Source organism: Falco peregrinus, chromosome 13 (genome assembly GCF_023634155.1).
Source record: "Falco peregrinus isolate bFalPer1 chromosome 13, bFalPer1.pri, whole genome shotgun sequence".
Taxonomy (NCBI): Eukaryota; Metazoa; Chordata; class Aves; order Falconiformes; family Falconidae; genus Falco; species Falco peregrinus.
The window spans coordinates 151,523-169,903 of NC_073733.1; the positions used below are offsets into that span (position 1 = coordinate 151,523).

Sequence of the window (18,381 nt, forward strand, 5' to 3'; positions counted from 1 at the left end):
ACAAGCATGTCCTTCCTGCTTCCTATGGATTGTCCTAGTTCTGTGAGTAGTATTTCTTAAATCCAAGGCGCACGATGGGAAGCGTGCGTTGTCCATTTCTTGTATACCGATACAAATGCTGGATGTTGAAGTGGATTGAATGTTAAGTATCGCAGTCTCGATGGAATAAAGCTTGCGAGTAATACTTAGTTGTAGAAACTGCTGATGTTGAATGGAGTGAAAGGTACCTTCAACTAAATGAAGTAACACTTCCCAAAACATTTTTTTACCTCCAGGCATTTTGGAGAACCCCGACAATTCCCAGGTAAGTATTTGTTTGTGTCAGACCGACTACTTGTCCTGCTCGTTAAATATTATGTAGTTACTTTAAGTTTGATTTTTTTTTTTTTTTTTTTTTTTTTTTTTTTTTTGTCGTCATTGGGTTGTCTTTCATAGCTGAAGACCCCTGCATCTGTTTTGGAAATGAATGAAACCTCTCCTAAAAAAATGCAGCAGAAATCAGGTAATGTTCACGGCATGTAGTTCTGGGTTTAGCTTCGTAATCTTTCTAGACGGGAGTATTTAATAAAGCATCTGATTGATTTGTTTTGCGGATCTGTTGGAGGAATTTGGTTTAGGACACGCAGAAGATGTTGAAGGTGTTCATAACAATCTCTTCGTAGTGTTCTTTTATGAACAGAGCCATTGTACTTGCAATTTTCTTTCTAATACGAAATTAATGGCTCTAGCAAGGCATCCCGGGAGCAGGTGGTGTGCTGAAATATACCTCGGTGTATGCGTTTGCTCCCTCCTCTAGCCTGCTGTTCAGCACTGTCCATACCCTTCCATGATGTACGCTTCCTACACCGTACTTGCTGTCATCTCCCCTTTTCAGGCAGTCCTGAAAGTCTGCTTTTCTTTCAGGGGCTCAACCCCCCCCCCCCCCCCCCGTTCCTGATTGTCTTGGTCCTTTGAGCATGTGCTGTGGCTGATTCCAGGCTAGGGGGCTGTAGGCTAGGCTGTCCAGGAGCTGCAGGTGAGCCACAAAGGGGAATTCTTGGGCTCGTGCCGTAGCTGTAGTTTGCAGGAATTATTACTTGCCTGGCTTTATCTCTACCTGTCTGGCAGTCGTTTTGAAACATGTACAAACACGTTCCTCTGAGGCTTCCCTCTCTTGTTTCATGGAAAATGACCGGCAGGCTCAGAGGCAGGGGAGGGAGGTGAGGAAGAGAGGCAAGATGGGAGGAAATGAGTGTCAGCGTGTTGTCAGGAATTCTTTTTTCTTTGGAAACAAGGCTAAAGTTGAGGCGGCTAGCTGGTCGGCTATGTATTGGGGAGAGGGTATGTAACCTTAATGGGGTTTTTTTGTTTCTTTGTTCTGAGGTTTATTGATTTGTATAGTTGATAATTTGTGTTGTATTTTGTATTAATCACGCTTGTTAATCGGATGAGAAACAATTTGCCATTCAGGTTTTAGAGTTTCTACAGTTGGCTATTGACAATATAAACCAGAGAGAGGTGAACAGATATGCAGAAAAGTAAGCGGACTTGGAACTATTTGTATTCTCTACTTAGAAGTTACAAGTTCTTTGGCATCTGTGCTTTAGGCGAAGAAAAAACCAGTATTGTTGTTCTTTTGACAATAATAGAGATGAAACTTCTCTCTAGGAGATGTATCTTCCTCCTTCTCCTCTCGCTCTTCTCCCTCTCCTGTATTTGCAATGGGTAAGCGACAGGTCCTCTCTTGCCCTTTATTTTGCAGTGACGGTGTTCTGGTAAGGCACACAAATACTTGTTAGAGGTTGTTCAGTTAAAACTTGAGTTTTGGTTATGCGTGTATTCCACAGTAATGTGAAGCGTAGCCCCCACAACGGACAGGTATGTTACGATATTCCCGACACAGAAAAGTTGCCTTTTCGTGGCTCATTTCATGTCGGCTGTTCTTCCTGCGTGGCTTTATTCAGCTGCGTCATGCTGGTTTTTAGCCGTATGTTACCTTGAAGGTCAGGTGCCAAGAAGTAGGTGTAGATGTAAAAATTTCTTTCTTTCAAACATTTTATGTTTGGATTTGGGTTTAAGGAATTTAGGTTGCTTCGGCAAAGCATCGTGATTCCTGCAGCACAAATATTTCTGACTCTAAAAGGGTTGAAATGCCATCCTTGACAACTTGATTTCATAAATCTGGAGAACAGGTACAGTATCTTTCACAATTAAATGTTCAGTGAGGGCTGGAATTTCCCATTCTATTTTACTTTGTTACTGTCGCATAGTAATACATTCTTAAAATCTATTTTTGAGGCAAAGTAGTGGTGTTCTCGTGTTTTCTGTATAGAAGAGTAGCTGCTGTCCACTGCAATCTGCAAAAAGTCATTATGTAAGACAGTTTATGAGGAGGGAAGCCTCAGAATAGAGTGGAGAGGTGAGGACTAATTGGAAAGAACTCAGATGACCAGAAGTCATTTTTCAACGCTAGCTAGAAGAGCAGACAGAGTAAAAGGTGGGGGATTCGCATCTTTTTGTGTGCGCTGCACTGCAGGCATCCGTTAATAAAAATGCATGGTAGCAATAGATGACAGGCAACAATACTGGAATCTGGTTTACCCTGTGAATTTTTTATATACGTTTTTTTGAATGGTGGTCTCTTCAGAAGCCTTGGAGTAGGGTTCTGCCAGTGTTTTAACTAAGAATTTCTCCCTGTCCTAAAAGTGAAGAACTCTTGACAGCGAGGAGTCATCCTCTTTCACAATGTTGACAGAAGCCAATAGAAGCCAGTGTTGGCAGAAAATAGACTCGTGAATTACTGCTCCAAGGAAAGAAGAAATTTTACTTGCAACAGCTAATGGGAGAAGTCCTTATCTTTTTAGTTGATGTTTTTGAGTTATTTTTCCAGTGGTTGGAGAAAATAATTACGGACTGGAGTTACTGACACGATGAGAACTGGAATTTTGCAGGTAGAAGAACACTGTAGCCTTTCATCTTTCCTGCTTCTTCCTTGTTCTGTACCCATCATACAGAAATGTCAAGATTGATTAAACCCTATGGAAAAGGGTTCTTAGGGGCTCCAACGTTGTTAAAATCTTACCTAAAAAGGGAGACTTCAGGCTCAGATAGCTGCTGCTGAAAACTTTCCCGTTGACCGTGATGGGCAAGGCTGAAGAGGAGTTAAGGCTTGCTTTTCATTCTAGCAGCATGGCGCCTGATTTTGAAGTGACTGCACTCTGAAACAGAATCCGAAAGACGAAGACACCTACGTACTCTGAACAGAGAATGTGACTTGCATCCTTAGAAGGCCCGTACAAAAGAAAACCCTGGGTGCTCGCAGGTCTGCTTTTATCCAGCTTTCAGGCCGATACGGTTGACCAGAAAAGCTGGTCATTCAGCCTGTGCTGTGCACAGGGGAGGTGTCACAGCTCTCCTGCATCCACAAAATATCTAAGTCTATCTTCTAAGCAAAATTGTGGTGCCCATGTTACATGATGGGAGTGATGGCGCATATCAAGTTGTATGGTAGGAAGCTGCCTGCATTTTTCTGTTTGTGACCTGAGTGAACACTGGTGAAGTGACAGAAGAAGTCTGGTAAGCGTACCTTCATGGAAGCAGAGTAGGAGCAGCCCCATCTGTCTGACCGACTGACCACCCGCTGCTGTACTTGGGTGGAGAGGCTTCTAGGAGTAGCACATAGACAATGAAAGTTTGTGAAAGGAGTCACCTACAGGAGAAAATGCCAAAAGCGAGGTTGGCCCTGTGATTCATCAATAGTAGACCCTTTTGTATTTTTATGATCTTCTGGATTTTCTTCCTGTCTTGCTCGCTTTTCTTGTGCGAAGAATGTTGCGTCCCTCTCTAGCAGCAAAGCTTTGTGCATAGCCATCTCCTGCTGGAGAGGAGGCAAGAGAGGTGGCGATCCAAAGGAAATACCGTGGTATGTTGTGTGCTGGGTGTGAAGAAACCCTCGAATTCAACACTCGCTCCTTAGTTTGTCCTCGGCAACAGAACCGCTGTGCACCTTTTGGGCGCAGGGGTGATGGGGAAAAGCAGAGTGAAATAGAAGGGCTCAGTGTCTCCCCTCTTCCTGCATTTGTAGGTGCCCTGACTGCAGTGGGAGCAGAGGAAGAGGAAGATGCTGAATCTCCCTGGGATTCTGAGGTATTCCCTGTGAAGGACACCGGGGTTCCCAGTGGGGCGGGGGTGGGGAGCGAGATCCAGAAGCACTCGGAGCTTGGGCCCTGCCGCGGCTGAGGCTTATTTCCCCTTCTCCTGGTTCTGCTGTATGTTTGTAACTGGGGGCCCTTGAAATACTTGTGCTGTGTGCTAGCTGCTCAGCGAGGCTTGGGGTGAAGGTAGGTCGAGCTAATGATTTGGGTCTCGTGGCAACTGGCCCTTGCAGTTGGGTTTCTAGTACAGTATTGCGGCAGTGAAGTTTCTTGCTGCTTAAAATAGCCTGAGCTTCTCAGCGGGGCTGGCGGGATTGTTGCTTTTTCACCACACAACTCTGTTCCGCTGACGTGTTCAGTGGTTGCCCTTAGGGTCTGCAGCCTAGACGATGAGCTGCTTTGGGAAAGAGCCTTTCTACCTTTTTGGCCCTTTTTGAGAGTAATGTTCAACAGAGATACCGCACGTGCTGGCTGTGTTGGCCCTTTTAGTTCTTCCTGTCTGTGGTAATGGGTTAGAAGAAAGCGAGCAGAGTCTGTAGCTTACGCCCTCTGACTTTTCTTGTGAGGAAGAAGGAACTCTTCCCCACCCGCTTCTTAAAGATACAAGGCTCAAATGCTGCTGGGTTGTTTTGGGGTTTGTTTTTTTTTGTAGAGCCTTGGTTTCTGTAAGCTTTGTCTTGCTTGTCTTTGTTCAGCCCGTGCAACCGGAGTAGCAATGTGTTCGCTCCCCACTGCAGGACGTGTGCCTGGGGAACATCAGCACAAATTTGAGTGTCGGGTACGAGTTCAGTCGAAAGTTGGGCCCCCCCCAGACCTGCGGTTACGGGTTCGCAACCCACAGCTCGAGTTACCGTGTTAATTCTCTCTTGCGGCTGTGCAGTTTGCCAGCGTGACAGACTAGTTTAGATGAGTTGTGAGGTTTTTGCCCAAGATCTGAAAACACACAAGTCTGCTGTGATTTTCCAATATACTGTGTCTTGATGTGCCCTTTCCAAGGGGCTGATCAAAGGCTTTTGTGATTCCATGCTGTGCAAGTTGGCTTAGCAGGAACATTTTGCGTAGAAATGAGTTGAGAATTTGTACCGATGCTCACGCCCGTGTGTTATGCTCTACAGGCGGATTCTGAAAGTCCGGAAGAAGGATCACCTGGTGTGTTGCTTCCAGCTGCAGACAGACACGGAGCACGCTCGCGGATTGTTTCAGGGGAGCGCCACACCGGTAACTTCGTGGTGGACTAAATGTTTGTCTGTAAACACGTATAGGCTGAAGTGAGCTTTTATCGATGTCTGCCTTAGGAATGCGCTTACGGTGTGGGTGCGCGCTATAGCAGTGAAGTGCTTAGTATTTGTTAATGAACACCAGCTCTCACGGCGCTTGCTGGCAAGTTGTAAGGGAAGTTACCTTGTTTGCGTTGCGTGTGTCCTTTGGATGTGTTTGTATCTCCTTGGGTTCGGGTTCTTGTGGCATAGTGCTGAAAGTGTATGTGGTTTAGGGCTGACCTGTCTGAACACCTGAACGTTCTTGGATGATAACGTAGCAGGAGAAAGCTATGATGTGGCCAAGCACTTTCCCCCCGTCTTAATTTTTGATACCTTGCTGTTATGCTTTGCCTAGGAGCTAAAATGTGACTGAAAGTTCAGGGTTTGTTGTGAAGGGCTTCTGCCTGTAGTTTGTGCCGCTGTCTCTTGAGCATCTGGAGTGTAGAGTGGCAGGGAAGTTTTGCTCTTTGGCGTAGAACTCTCATCTGAAGGATTTCTCCTTTACTAAACGGTCAGTCCTGCTTGTAGTGTAAGTATGATAGAATAGCTGAAGAAGCGTATCCAGTTTTAGTTTAGTAAGCTGGAAGCAAAACTTTAAAAGCTCCTGGGAGCTTGTAAATCCCCTTGCTGAGTAGTTGTCATGCTTTGTATGATTCTACTAAGAGAAGTTTAAAGTCAGCGTAAAAAGGAGGTAAAAGGTGATTACGCTAATCTTTCTAAGGTTTTTCTGTACTGCTAGACCACCAAGTTTACTGAAATCAAATGCTGTTTGCTTTTTAACCGCTTTTGTAAACATGAAAATTTTGCTGTGGAGCCCTTCTTAGTAACATTTCGTGCACTTCTTTCATGAGAGGACTCAAACTGTAAGATGACTAAAGCAGAGGACTTGAGAAATATAGGTGGGCCAGTAGATTGTGTGGGTTTGTAAATGATTTCCATGTTGGACAAAAAATTTTTAAAAAAATACATATTTGGAACTGTGCTATAAATGCAGATTACAACCAATTGTAAGGTGTTGGTTTTTTTCCTTTCCACACAAGCTAGACCCGAACAACCTGATAAGAACTAGTTTGCTTCTACCTCATTGAATGATGTGTATGAGGTGTCTGTGTCCGCACCCACGTTTCCTCTGTCCCATCAATGGAAAGGAAAATACTCCTCAACATTAAACACTTGTAGGATAATCGCAGTCGTAGTGCTGCTGGCCTGTTTTATGGTAATTCGTTACAGCAGACCAGCTTTGGCTTTTGAAATAATCTTTGTAGAAGGCAGGATTCAGCTCCTCAAAATAAGTATTTTGATCTTGTTGTTGTGTTAACAAGCATGTCCTTCCTGCTTCCTATGGATTGTCCTAGTTCTGTGAGTAGTATTTCTTAAATCCAAGGCGCACGATGGGAAGCGTGCGTTGTCCATTTCTTGTATACCGATACAAATGCTGGATGTTGAAGTGGATTGAATGTTAAGTATCGCAGTCTCGATGGAATAAAGCTTGCGAGTAATACTTAGTTGTAGAAACTGCTGATGTTGAATGGAGTGAAAGGTACCTTCAACTAAATGAAGTAACACTTCCCAAAACATTTTTTTACCTCCAGGCATTTTGGAGAACCCCGACAATTCCCAGGTAAGTATTTGTTTGTGTCAGACCGACTACTTGTCCTGCTCGTTAAATATTATGTAGTTACTTTAAGTTTGATTTTTTTTTTTTTTTTTTTTTTTTTGTCGTCATTGGGTTGTCTTTCATAGCTGAAGACCCCTGCATCTGTTTTGGAAATGAATGAAACCTCTCCTAAAAAAATGCAGCAGAAATCAGGTAATGTTCACGGCATGTAGTTCTGGGTTTAGCTTCGTAATCTTTCTAGACGGGAGTATTTAATAAAGCATCTGATTGATTTGTTTTGCGGATCTGTTGGAGGAATTTGGTTTAGGACACGCAGAAGATGTTGAAGGTGTTCATAACAATCTCTTCGTAGTGTTCTTTTATGAACAGAGCCATTGTACTTGCAATTTTCTTTCTAATACGAAATTAATGGCTCTAGCAAGGCATCCCGGGAGCAGGTGGTGTGCTGAAATATACCTCGGTGTATGCGTTTGCTCCCTCCTCTAGCCTGCTGTTCAGCACTGTCCATACCCTTCCATGATGTAAGCTTCCTACACCGTACTTGCTGTCATCTCCCCTTTTCAGGCAGTCCTGAAAGTCTGCTTTTCTTTCAGGGGCTCAACCCCCCCCCCCCCCCCCCGTTCCTGATTGTCTTGGTCCTTTGAGCATGTGCTGTGGCTGATTCCAGGCTAGGGGGCTGTAGGCTAGGCTGTCCAGGAGCTGCAGGTGAGCCACAAAGGGGAATTCTTGGGCTCGTGCCGTAGCTGTAGTTTGCAGGAATTATTACTTGCCTGGCTTTATCTCTACCTGTCTGGCAGTCGTTTTGAAACATGTACAAACACGTTCCTCTGAGGCTTCCCTCTCTTGTTTCATGGAAAATGACCGGCAGGCTCAGAGGCAGGGGAGGGAGGTGAGGAAGAGAGGCAAGATGGGAGGAAATGAGTGTCAGCGTGTTGTCAGGAATTCTTTTTTCTTTGGAAACAAGGCTAAAGTTGAGGCGGCTAGCTGGTCGGCTATGTATTGGGGAGAGGGTATGTAACCTTAATGGGGTTTTTTTGTTTCTTTGTTCTGAGGTTTATTGATTTGTATAGTTGATAATTTGTGTTGTATTTTGTATTAATCACGCTTGTTAATCGGATGAGAAACAATTTGCCATTCAGGTTTTAGAGTTTCTACAATTGGCTATTGACAATATAAACCAGAGAGAGGTGAACAGATATGCAGAAAAGTAAGCGGACTTGGAACTATTTGTATTCTCTACTTAGAAGTTACAAGTTCTTTGGCATCTGTGCTTTAGGCGAAGAAAAAACCAGTATTGTTGTTCTTTTGACAATAATAGAGATGAAACTTCTCTCTAGGAGATGTATCTTCCTCCTTCTCCTCTCGCTCTTCTCCCTCTCCTGTATTTGCAATGGGTAAGCGACAGGTCCTCTCTTGCCCTTTATTTTGCAGTGACGGTGTTCTGGTAAGGCACACAAATACTTGTTAGAGGTTGTTCAGTTAAAACTTGAGTTTTGGTTATGCGTGTATTCCACAGTAATGTGAAGCGTAGCCCCACAACGGACAGGTATGTTACGATATTCCCGACACAGAAAAGTTGCCTTTTCGTGGCTCATTTCATGTCGGCTGTTCTTCCTGCGTGGCTTTATTCAGCTGCGTCATGCTGGTTTTTAGCCGTATGTTACCTTGAAGGTCAGGTGCCAAGAAGTAGGTGTAGATGTAAAAATTTCTTTCTTTCAAACATTTTATGTTTGGATTTGGGTTTAAGGAATTTAGGTTGCTTCGGCAAAGCATCGTGATTCCTGCAGCACAAATATTTCTGACTCTAAAAGGGTTGAAATGCCATCCTTGACAACTTGATTTCATAAATCTGGAGAACAGGTACAGTATCTTTCACAATTAAATGTTCAGTGAGGGCTGGAATTTCCCATTCTATTTACTTTGTTACTGTCGCATAGTAATACATTCTTAAAATCTATTTTTGAGGCAAAGTAGTGGTGTTCTCGTGTTTTCTGTATAGAAGAGTAGCTGCTGTCCACTGCAATCTGCAAAAAGTCATTATGTAAGACAGTTTATGAGGAGGGAAGCCTCAGAATAGAGTGGAGAGGTGAGGACTAATTGGAAAGAACTCAGATGACCAGAAGTCATTTTTCAACGCTAGCTAGAAGAGCAGACAGAGTAAAAGGTGGGGGATTCGCATCTTTTTGTGTGCGCTGCACTGCAGGCATCCGTTAATAAAAATGCATGGTAGCAATAGATGACAGGCAACAATACTGGAATCTGGTTTACCCTGTGAATTTTTTATATACGTTTTTTTGAATGGTGGTCTCTTCAGAAGCCTTGGAGTAGGGTTCTGCCAGTGTTTTAACTAAGAATTTCTCCCTGTCCTAAAAGTGAAGAACTCTTGACAGCGAGGAGTCATCCTCTTTCACAATGTTGACAGAAGCCAATAGAAGCCAGTGTTGGCAGAAAATAGACTCGTGAATTACTGCTCCAAGGAAAGAAGAAATTTTACTTGCAACAGCTAATGGGAGAAGTCCTTATCTTTTTAGTTGATGTTTTTGAGTTATTTTTCCAGTGGTTGGAGAAAATAATTACGGACTGGAGTTACTGACACGATGAGAACTGGAATTTTGCAGGTAGAAGAACACTGTAGCCTTTCATCTTTCCTGCTTCTTCCTTGTTCTGTACCCATCATACAGAAATGTCAAGATTGATTAAACCCTATGGAAAAGGGTTCTTAGGGGCTCCAACGTTGTTAAAATCTTACCTAAAAAGGGAGACTTCAGGCTCAGATAGCTGCTGCTGAAAACTTTCCCGTTGACCGTGATGGGCAAGGCTGAAGAGGAGTTAAGGCTTGCTTTTCATTCTAGCAGCATGGCGCCTGATTTTGAAGTGACTGCACTCTGAAACAGAATCCGAAAGACGAAGACACCTACGTACTCTGAACAGAGAATGTGACTTGCATCCTTAGAAGGCCCGTACAAAAGAAAACCCTGGGTGCTCGCAGGTCTGCTTTTATCCAGCTTTCAGGCCGATACGGTTGACCAGAAAAGCTGGTCATTCAGCCTGTGCTGTGCACAGGGGAGGTGTCACAGCTCTCCTGCATCCACAAAATATCTAAGTCTATCTTCTAAGCAAAATTGTGGTGCCCATGTTACATGATGGGAGTGATGGCGCATATCAAGTTGTATGGTAGGAAGCTGCCTGCATTTTTCTGTTTGTGACCTGAGTGAACACTGGTGAAGTGACAGAAGAAGTCTGGTAAGCGTACCTTCATGGAAGCAGAGTAGGAGCAGCCCCATCTGTCTGACCGACTGACCACCCGCTGCTGTACTTGGGTGGAGAGGCTTCTAGGAGTAGCACATAGACAATGAAAGTTTGTGAAAGGAGTCACCTACAGGAGAAAATGCCAAAAGCGAGGTTGGCCCTGTGATTCATCAATAGTAGACCCTTTTGTATTTTTATGATCTTCTGGATTTTCTTCCTGTCTTGCTCGCTTTTCTTGTGCGAAGAATGTTGCGTCCCTCTCTAGCAGCAAAGCTTTGTGCATAGCCATCTCCTGCTGGAGAGGAGGCAAGAGAGGTGGCGATCCAAAGGAAATACCGTGGTATGTTGTGTGCTGGGTGTGAAGAAACCCTCGAATTCAACACTCGCTCCTTAGTTTGTCCTCGGCAACAGAACCGCTGTGCACCTTTTGGGCGCAGGGGTGATGGGGAAAAGCAGAGTGAAATAGAAGGGCTCAGTGTCTCCCCTCTTCCTGCATTTGTAGGTGCCCTGACTGCAGTGGGAGCAGAGGAAGAGGAAGATGCTGAATCTCCCTGGGATTCTGAGGTATTCCCTGTGAAGGACACCGGGGTTCCCAGTGGGGCGGGGGTGGGGAGCGAGATCCAGAAGCACTCGGAGCTTGGGCCCTGCCGCGGCTGAGGCTTATTTCCCCTTCTCCTGGTTCTGCTGTATGTTTGTAACTGGGGGCCCTTGAAATACTTGTGCTGTGTGCTAGCTGCTCAGCGAGGCTTGGGGTGAAGGTAGGTCGAGCTAATGATTTGGGTCTCGTGGCAACTGGCCCTTGCAGTTGGGTTTCTAGTACAGTATTGCGGCAGTGAAGTTTCTTGCTGCTTAAAATAGCCTGAGCTTCTCAGCGGGGCTGGCGGGATTGTTGCTTTTTCACCACACAACTCTGTTCCGCTGACGTGTTCAGTGGTTGCCCTTAGGGTCTGCAGCCTAGACGATGAGCTGCTTTGGGAAAGAGCCTTTCTACCTTTTTGGCCCTTTTTGAGAGTAATGTTCAACAGAGATACCGCACGTGCTGGCTGTGTTGGCCCTTTTAGTTCTTCCTGTCTGTGGTAATGGGTTAGAAGAAAGCGAGCAGAGTCTGTAGCTTACGCCCTCTGACTTTTCTTGTGAGGAAGAAGGAACTCTTCCCCACCCGCTTCTTAAAGATACAAGGCTCAAATGCTGCTGGGTTGTTTTGGGTTTTTTTTTTTTTGTAGAGCCTTGGTTTCTGTAAGCTTTGTCTTGCTTGTCTTTGTTCAGCCCGTGCAACCGGGAGTAGCAATGTGTTCGCTCCCCACTGCAGGACGTGTGCCTGGGGAACATCAGCACAAATTTGAGTGTCGGGTACGAGTTCAGTCGAAAGTTGGGCCCCCCCCAGACCTGCGGTTACGGGTTCGCAACCCACAGCTCGAGTTACCGTGTTAATTCTCTCTTGCGGCTGTGCAGTTTGCCAGCGTGACAGACTAGTTTAGATGAGTTGTGAGGTTTTTGCCCAAGATCTGAAAACACACAAGTCTGCTGTGATTTTCCAATAGACTGTGTCTTGACGTGCCCTTTCCAAGGGGCTGATCAAAGGCTTTTGTGATTCCATGCTGTGCAAGTTGGCTTAGCAGGAACATTTTGCGTAGAAATGAGTTGAGAATTTGTACCGATGCTCACGCCCGTGTGTTATGCTCTACAGGCGGATTCTGAAAGTCCGGAAGAAGGATCACCTGGTGTGTTGCTTCCAGCTGCAGACAGACACGGAGCACGCTCGCGGATTGTTTCAGGGGAGCGCCACACCGGTAACTTCGTGGTGGACTAAATGTTTGTCTGTAAACACGTATAGGCTGAAGTGAGCTTTTATCGATGTCTGCCTTAGGAATGCGCTTACGGTGTGGGTGCGCGCTATAGCAGTGAAGTGCTTAGTATTTGTTAATGAACACCAGCTCTCACGGCGCTTGCTGGCAAGTTGTAAGGGAAGTTACCTTGTTTGCGTTGCGTGTGTCCTTTGGATGTGTTTGTATCTCCTTGGGTTCGGGTTCTTGTGGCATAGTGCTGAAAGTGTATGTGGTTTAGGGCTGACCTGTCTGAACACCTGAACGTTCTTGGATGATAACGTAGCAGGAGAAAGCTATGATGTGGCCAAGCACTTTCCCCCCGTCTTAATTTTTGATACCTTGCTGTTATGCTTTGCCTAGGAGCTAAAATGTGACTGAAAGTTCAGGGTTTGTTGTGAAGGGCTTCTGCCTGTAGTTTGTGCCGCTGTCTCTTGAGCATCTGGAGTGTAGAGTGGCAGGGAAGTTTTGCTCTTTGGCGTAGAACTCTCATCTGAAGGATTTCTCCTTTACTAAACGGTCAGTCCTGCTTGTAGTGTAAGTATGATAGAATAGCTGAAGAAGCGTATCCAGTTTTAGTTTAGTAAGCTGGAAGCAAAACTTTAAAAGCTCCTGGGAGCTTGTAAATCCCCTTGCTGAGTAGTTGTCATGCTTTGTATGATTCTACTAAGAGAAGTTTAAAGTCAGCGTAAAAAGGAGGTAAAAGGTGATTACGCTAATCTTTCTAAGGTTTTTCTGTACTGCTAGACCACCAAGTTTACTGAAATCAAATGCTGTTTGCTTTTTAACCGCTTTTGTAAACATGAAAATTTTGCTGTGGAGCCCTTCTTAGTAACATTTCGTGCACTTCTTTCATGAGAGGACTCAAACTGTAAGATGACTAAAGCAGAGGACTTGAGAAATATAGGTGGGCCAGTAGATTGTGTGGGTTTGTAAATGATTTCCATGTTGGACAAAAAATTTTTAAAAAAATACATATTTGGAACTGTGCTATAAATGCAGATTACAACCAATTGTAAGGTGTTGGTTTTTTTCCTTTCCACACAAGCTAGACCCGAACAACCTGATAAGAACTAGTTTGCTTCTACCTCATTGAATGATGTGTATGAGGTGTCTGTGTCCGCACCCACGTTTCCTCTGTCCCATCAATGGAAAGGAAAATACTCCTCAACATTAAACACTTGTAGGATAATCGCAGTCGTAGTGCTGCTGGCCTGTTTTATGGTAATTCGTTACAGCAGACCAGCTTTGGCTTTTGAAATAATCTTTGTAGAAGGCAGGATTCAGCTCCTCAAAATAAGTATTTTGATCTTGTTGTTGTGTTAACAAGCATGTCCTTCCTGCTTCCTATGGATTGTCCTAGTTCTGTGAGTAGTATTTCTTAAATCCAAGGCGCACGATGGGAAGCGTGCGTTGTCCATTTCTTGTATACCGATACAAATGCTGGATGTTGAAGTGGATTGAATGTTAAGTATCGCAGTCTCGATGGAATAAAGCTTGCGAGTAATACTTAGTTGTAGAAACTGCTGATGTTGAATGGAGTGAAAGGTACCTTCAACTAAATGAAGTAACACTTCCCAAAACATTTTTTTACCTCCAGGCATTTTGGAGAACCCCGACAATTCCCAGGTAAGTATTTGTTTGTGTCAGACCGACTACTTGTCCTGCTCGTTAAATATTATGTAGTTACTTTAAGTTTGATTTTATTTTTTTTTTTTTTTTTTTTTGTCGTCATTGGGTTGTCTTTCATAGCTGAAGACCCCTGCATCTGTTTTGGAAATGAATGAAACCTCTCCTAAAAAAATGCAGCAGAAATCAGGTAATGTTCACGGCATGTAGTTCTGGGTTTAGCTTCGTAATCTTTCTAGACGGGAGTATTTAATAAAGCATCTGATTGATTTGTTTTGCGGATCTGTTGGAGGAATTTGGTTTAGGACACGCAGAAGATGTTGAAGGTGTTCATAACAATCTCTTCGTAGTGTTCTTTTATGAACAGAGCCATTGTACTTGCATGTAGTTTTTTTCTTATTTTGTGTTAAGATTGTTGTCACAAGTAGGGTGATTCAAGATGCACTTTAGGTGTAAGTAAGTAATATGAAGTCATGCTGTTTATAAAAATGTGTGGTTTTTCACTGCAGGTGAGAACTCAGGATCTACCTTTCATATGTCATCATCAGGTGAAAAAGAAGACATGAAGGATGGCATTGAATATTATGGTGTGCGGGTATGTGAACCCAAATATTTTGGATTGCAGTCTGATTCAGTAAGTTGTACTATACACTAAGGTAAAGAAAACTTACCAGTCAGTGAATAATGCTGAAGGGAGAGTCCTGTAGGTGAAGGCTGTATTACAGTCTGAAGGAAAGCTGGATACAGTCTTCTTATGGTGGGGTAAAATCCTTGTCACTATGCCGGATGCTTGCTGTTACACTGATTTTTTTTCAGTTGGTTTGCTTAAATTTTGAGGGGTGTTTTTCCTCTTGTGCACTGCTGAGAAACAGTGCGGGCAAATGCGGGTTTTATTGCCTGCGCAAAATGCACGTTCAAGTGAAGAGGGAGATTTGTCTGTAATAGGCTGATCTGTTTGATGAAACATGCCGGTCTTCCTCTTTGTAAGGCAAGGATCAAAGAGAGCGCCTTGAAATGTGGTGACCTTTCTGAGGCTTCCCCAGCCTCTGCAAAATACGCTCTTGTTTGGCCACGCGAAGTGTTTGAAAAGGGTTTCTCAGAGGGTATCCTAGAGGGGAATAAGGCAGGCGTCCTGCTTGTGTTGGGCGTGCGGGGCAGGGCTGCGCAGCGGGGTCTGGCGTCCTCTGGAACACCCGAAGGGACAGCGTAGCAAATGATTTCCACCCCACAGCCGGGCATCGCGAGAGAGGGACGTGCCTAATTCTAGCAGGCAAAGCGCAGGACTTAAGCCTGTTGCAAGGCGGTAGTAGTTGGCCAGTGAGCTTGGGAAGGGGGAGGGTGAGACAGGTGGTGTCTGGCTGAGGTGCTCCTTCCCTCTTGTGAGCGGAGGGGTCTTTGCCGCGGGAGAACAGGGCCTGGCTGACGAGAGGAGCGCGAGGAGCGTGAGGGTCTCAGCCCGCTGGGACACCAGGGCTGCAGGCCCTGTTCAGAAGGCACCACGAGCCGAGGAGGCGTGTGGGCAGGACTGTGACACGGGGCAGAAGCAGTCGGAGCTGTTGAGAAACAGAGCGTGGGGACAGGGGCTTGAGGGGGCTGGGTAGGGTTAAGGCATGGTGCGGTTTTCCTGCAAGCTTGGGTTCCTGATTTCTGGGGTGAGGGCAGGAGCAGGCAGGTTTCCCTAATAAATCCTTTCCTTTGCACCTTGGAGTGGAATTTATTATTTCTGAAGCTTGGGTGAAGAAATAATCCTCCCTTAGCCAGTTCTCTGTGTGGTGAACGGTAAAAAGCTTGTCATGTTCATTCCCCTTGGGTTAGCTTAGGTGGCCGGGGACTGTGCGATGCCAGACGGTAGAGCGCGATGGCGGGAGGAGGGTGGGTGAGGAAAATGTTGGCAGTTTAATGAAAAATGGTATTAAAGCAATAAACCGTGAAAAATAAACATGCTCTGTGACAAATGCCGGCAGTTACAGAAAGCAAGCAGGCTAAAAGGTAAAAGCAACCCTAATGCCTAGGCAAACCTAACCCAAGAAACTGCTGTCTCTGAGTCCTTCTCTTGTTAAGAAGATGGTGTGCAGCGAACCTTTCATTTAGTGTCCCTTGATTTTTGTAGTGAAAATGGCTTTCAAAATGCCTTATTTCTATTATAGGATGAGTTTGCAACAGAAATTGTAGATTAACTGTAATATTATTTCTTGATAATCTTTCTGTCTGTACCTGTTTACTTAAGGATAAATATATTTTAGAAACTACCAACTTGACAGAAAAAACGAGCACATGAAAATCACACTGATAAGGCAGAAATTTTACATCAGAAATTTCACAGCAGAAAATGAGGAATTGCACAGTGCTGACAAGCAGTTAAGTCCAAAACCTTGGGAAGAAAGATATGCAAGAACGTGAGTTGAAAATGAGAAAAGGGAATTGAAAACAAATTGTAAAAATGTTACAGCAGAGCTAAAGCAGCTGCCTGGTGCAATTCATGAAACTGGGAAAACTCCTTCCCTTGTGGAAGAAATGTCAGAAGATGGCTTCAGTGCTGAGCTGAAGAGTTCTCATGTTGTTTTGTCTCATGCAACAGAATCAAGTAACAACTTAGAAAGTAAAGGTGAATTTGGAGATACTAAACTTAGGCTAGGTGGAAAAGTACCCAAAATGGAAACTGTAATCCGAGTCTTGGTGTCCTTTCTGATCAAGATAACTGAAATGCAAACATGGAAGATACCTGGAGTACAGATGAAGAAGATTGCACAACCAATATCAGTGATACAAAGATGCCTCTAGCAAAAGGAGAGAGAGAAAAAAATGCCTTCTATGGAAACGGAAGAGAATGAAAATGGAAGTAGTAGAAATGCAGTGGGAGGTCCTGAATACTCCCTGAGATACAGCTTTAAAACAAGTCTTTTGGATGACATTTCTAATATTATTCCTAAAATAAGACAGTTCCTACACGTGGTGAAAATGCACTTCTTGTAACAGAGAGGGAACTTGGAAAAGACTCTGGATTTAGTGATGATGTTCCCAGGGACTGCTTTATTGACAGCAAAATAGGAGAAACAGAAATGGAAAGTCTTTTTGCAAGTGCTCAGCAATCATGTGTCATGCTGAAAAGGAATCTTGATGAAGAACTAAACCAAGATACGGGAAGATTTAAGGGTAAGGTAGGAATGCTGCAAATAGTATTCCTGGCTTTGGAGAAAGAGAAGGTACAGCTGCCAGAAGAGGTGGTTCACCTGCTACTCTTTAATCTCGCTCCGGATCAACGGTGCTGCTCACTTTAGCTATTGGTCACGACGGGAAGATGCTTCCTACAAACTGGGGTTTGTTCTAATGGGAATAGGTGACTTGTGAATAAAGAGGGCAGTGGAGAGTTGTCTTTTTTCCCCCATTTTTGGAAAACGGAATGCATTATTGTTCCAGTTTAACAATAGGTGGCACTTGGTTCCAGTGCAAGTAGTTATCTCTTCATTGCCATAAAAAGAAATCCATACAATTACATCAGTTCTGATTCTGAATCAAAGAATGAAAATAGCTTCTAAACAGGGTCCTGACTACTAATTCATGTGCTGTGCTATCTGCGTGGTGTGTCTTCATTGCCTTTCACTAAAATTCCTCTTTCCTGTGAAACCAGTTGTGTTTGTGGGTTTGGGATCTTTTTTTCTTTCCTCTCCTTGTTCGCAGATCCACTTGATTTTTTTCTGGTGGTGTTACAACGAACATTGTGCAGTCCTCCTAATGCTTTGTCCATCAGTAATGTTTTCACTTTTTTGTTGCTCCTGTTTTAAGAGACACTATTGTTTTCTTTCTAAGGGCCGTATTTTTGTTATGTCTTGCATGATGAGTGAATTCAAAGTACTTTCAATGGCATAATACACTTTGTAGTGTAATTTTGTGAAAATGCTTCTGTATGAATTACAAAAAAGATCGTTTTATATTATTTCAGGGGTAAACCCTGAATTAATCAATCTTGGATGTGGTGTTTCTGTCTTCTAGAAATACATGAAGCTTACCTTTGTTTTTATAGGTTAAGAAGGAAAAAAGCAAACAAAGATGTTCAAAAGTGCAGGCGGTGGCAAAACAGGAATGTGTGGATAAATTAAATAACATCACTAATCGGCAAATGAAACAAAAGATTACTGTAAGGAAGAATGACTGTTTGAAAATGGAGAGTGAAAACACGATAGAAGAAAAAGACAAAAGGAGTTTTTCATCTGGGGAGAGCTCAAAATTGATTAAAGTGCCAATGAAAGGGTAAGCTAAGGAAATAATCTCTAGCTCTTATTTGTAGTGCTATGTAAGTGTCTTAGGTTTTCTGATACTGTGGTAGTTGAAGTAGTTTCCTCAGTGGTGAAAGCCATCGTGAGTAGTCCACTGCTTCTCAAAAAATGAAGAAAAATTCTTTTTTGACAAAATGAAGCGCACGATGGAGGTTCAAATTTATTGCCTGCTCTAAAAAAAGAAAAGGGGAAACCAAAAGAAAACCCCCACCTAAATTCCTGTGATTTCCATGTCAACACTGAGGTAAAATGCATCTTCAAAACCAGAACTGAAGACTGGAAAAAGCAGTTATTTTTGTAGGAAAAGGCCACCTAGAAAAGAAAAGTAGGAACTTGGGGTTTGCTACTGCTCCCTTTTCTAGGTGATTTTAGTGATCTCCGTGCAGTTGGTGTTTT

At 43.8% G+C, this 18,381-nt stretch overlaps 1 pseudogene; it reads left to right on the top strand.

The window, feature by feature from the left end:
* The first annotated feature begins 280 nt into the window (after positions 1-280).
* Positions 281-18,381, top strand: part of LOC129785600 (ankyrin repeat domain-containing protein 26-like) — a 43,909-nt pseudogene continuing 25,808 nt past the window's right edge.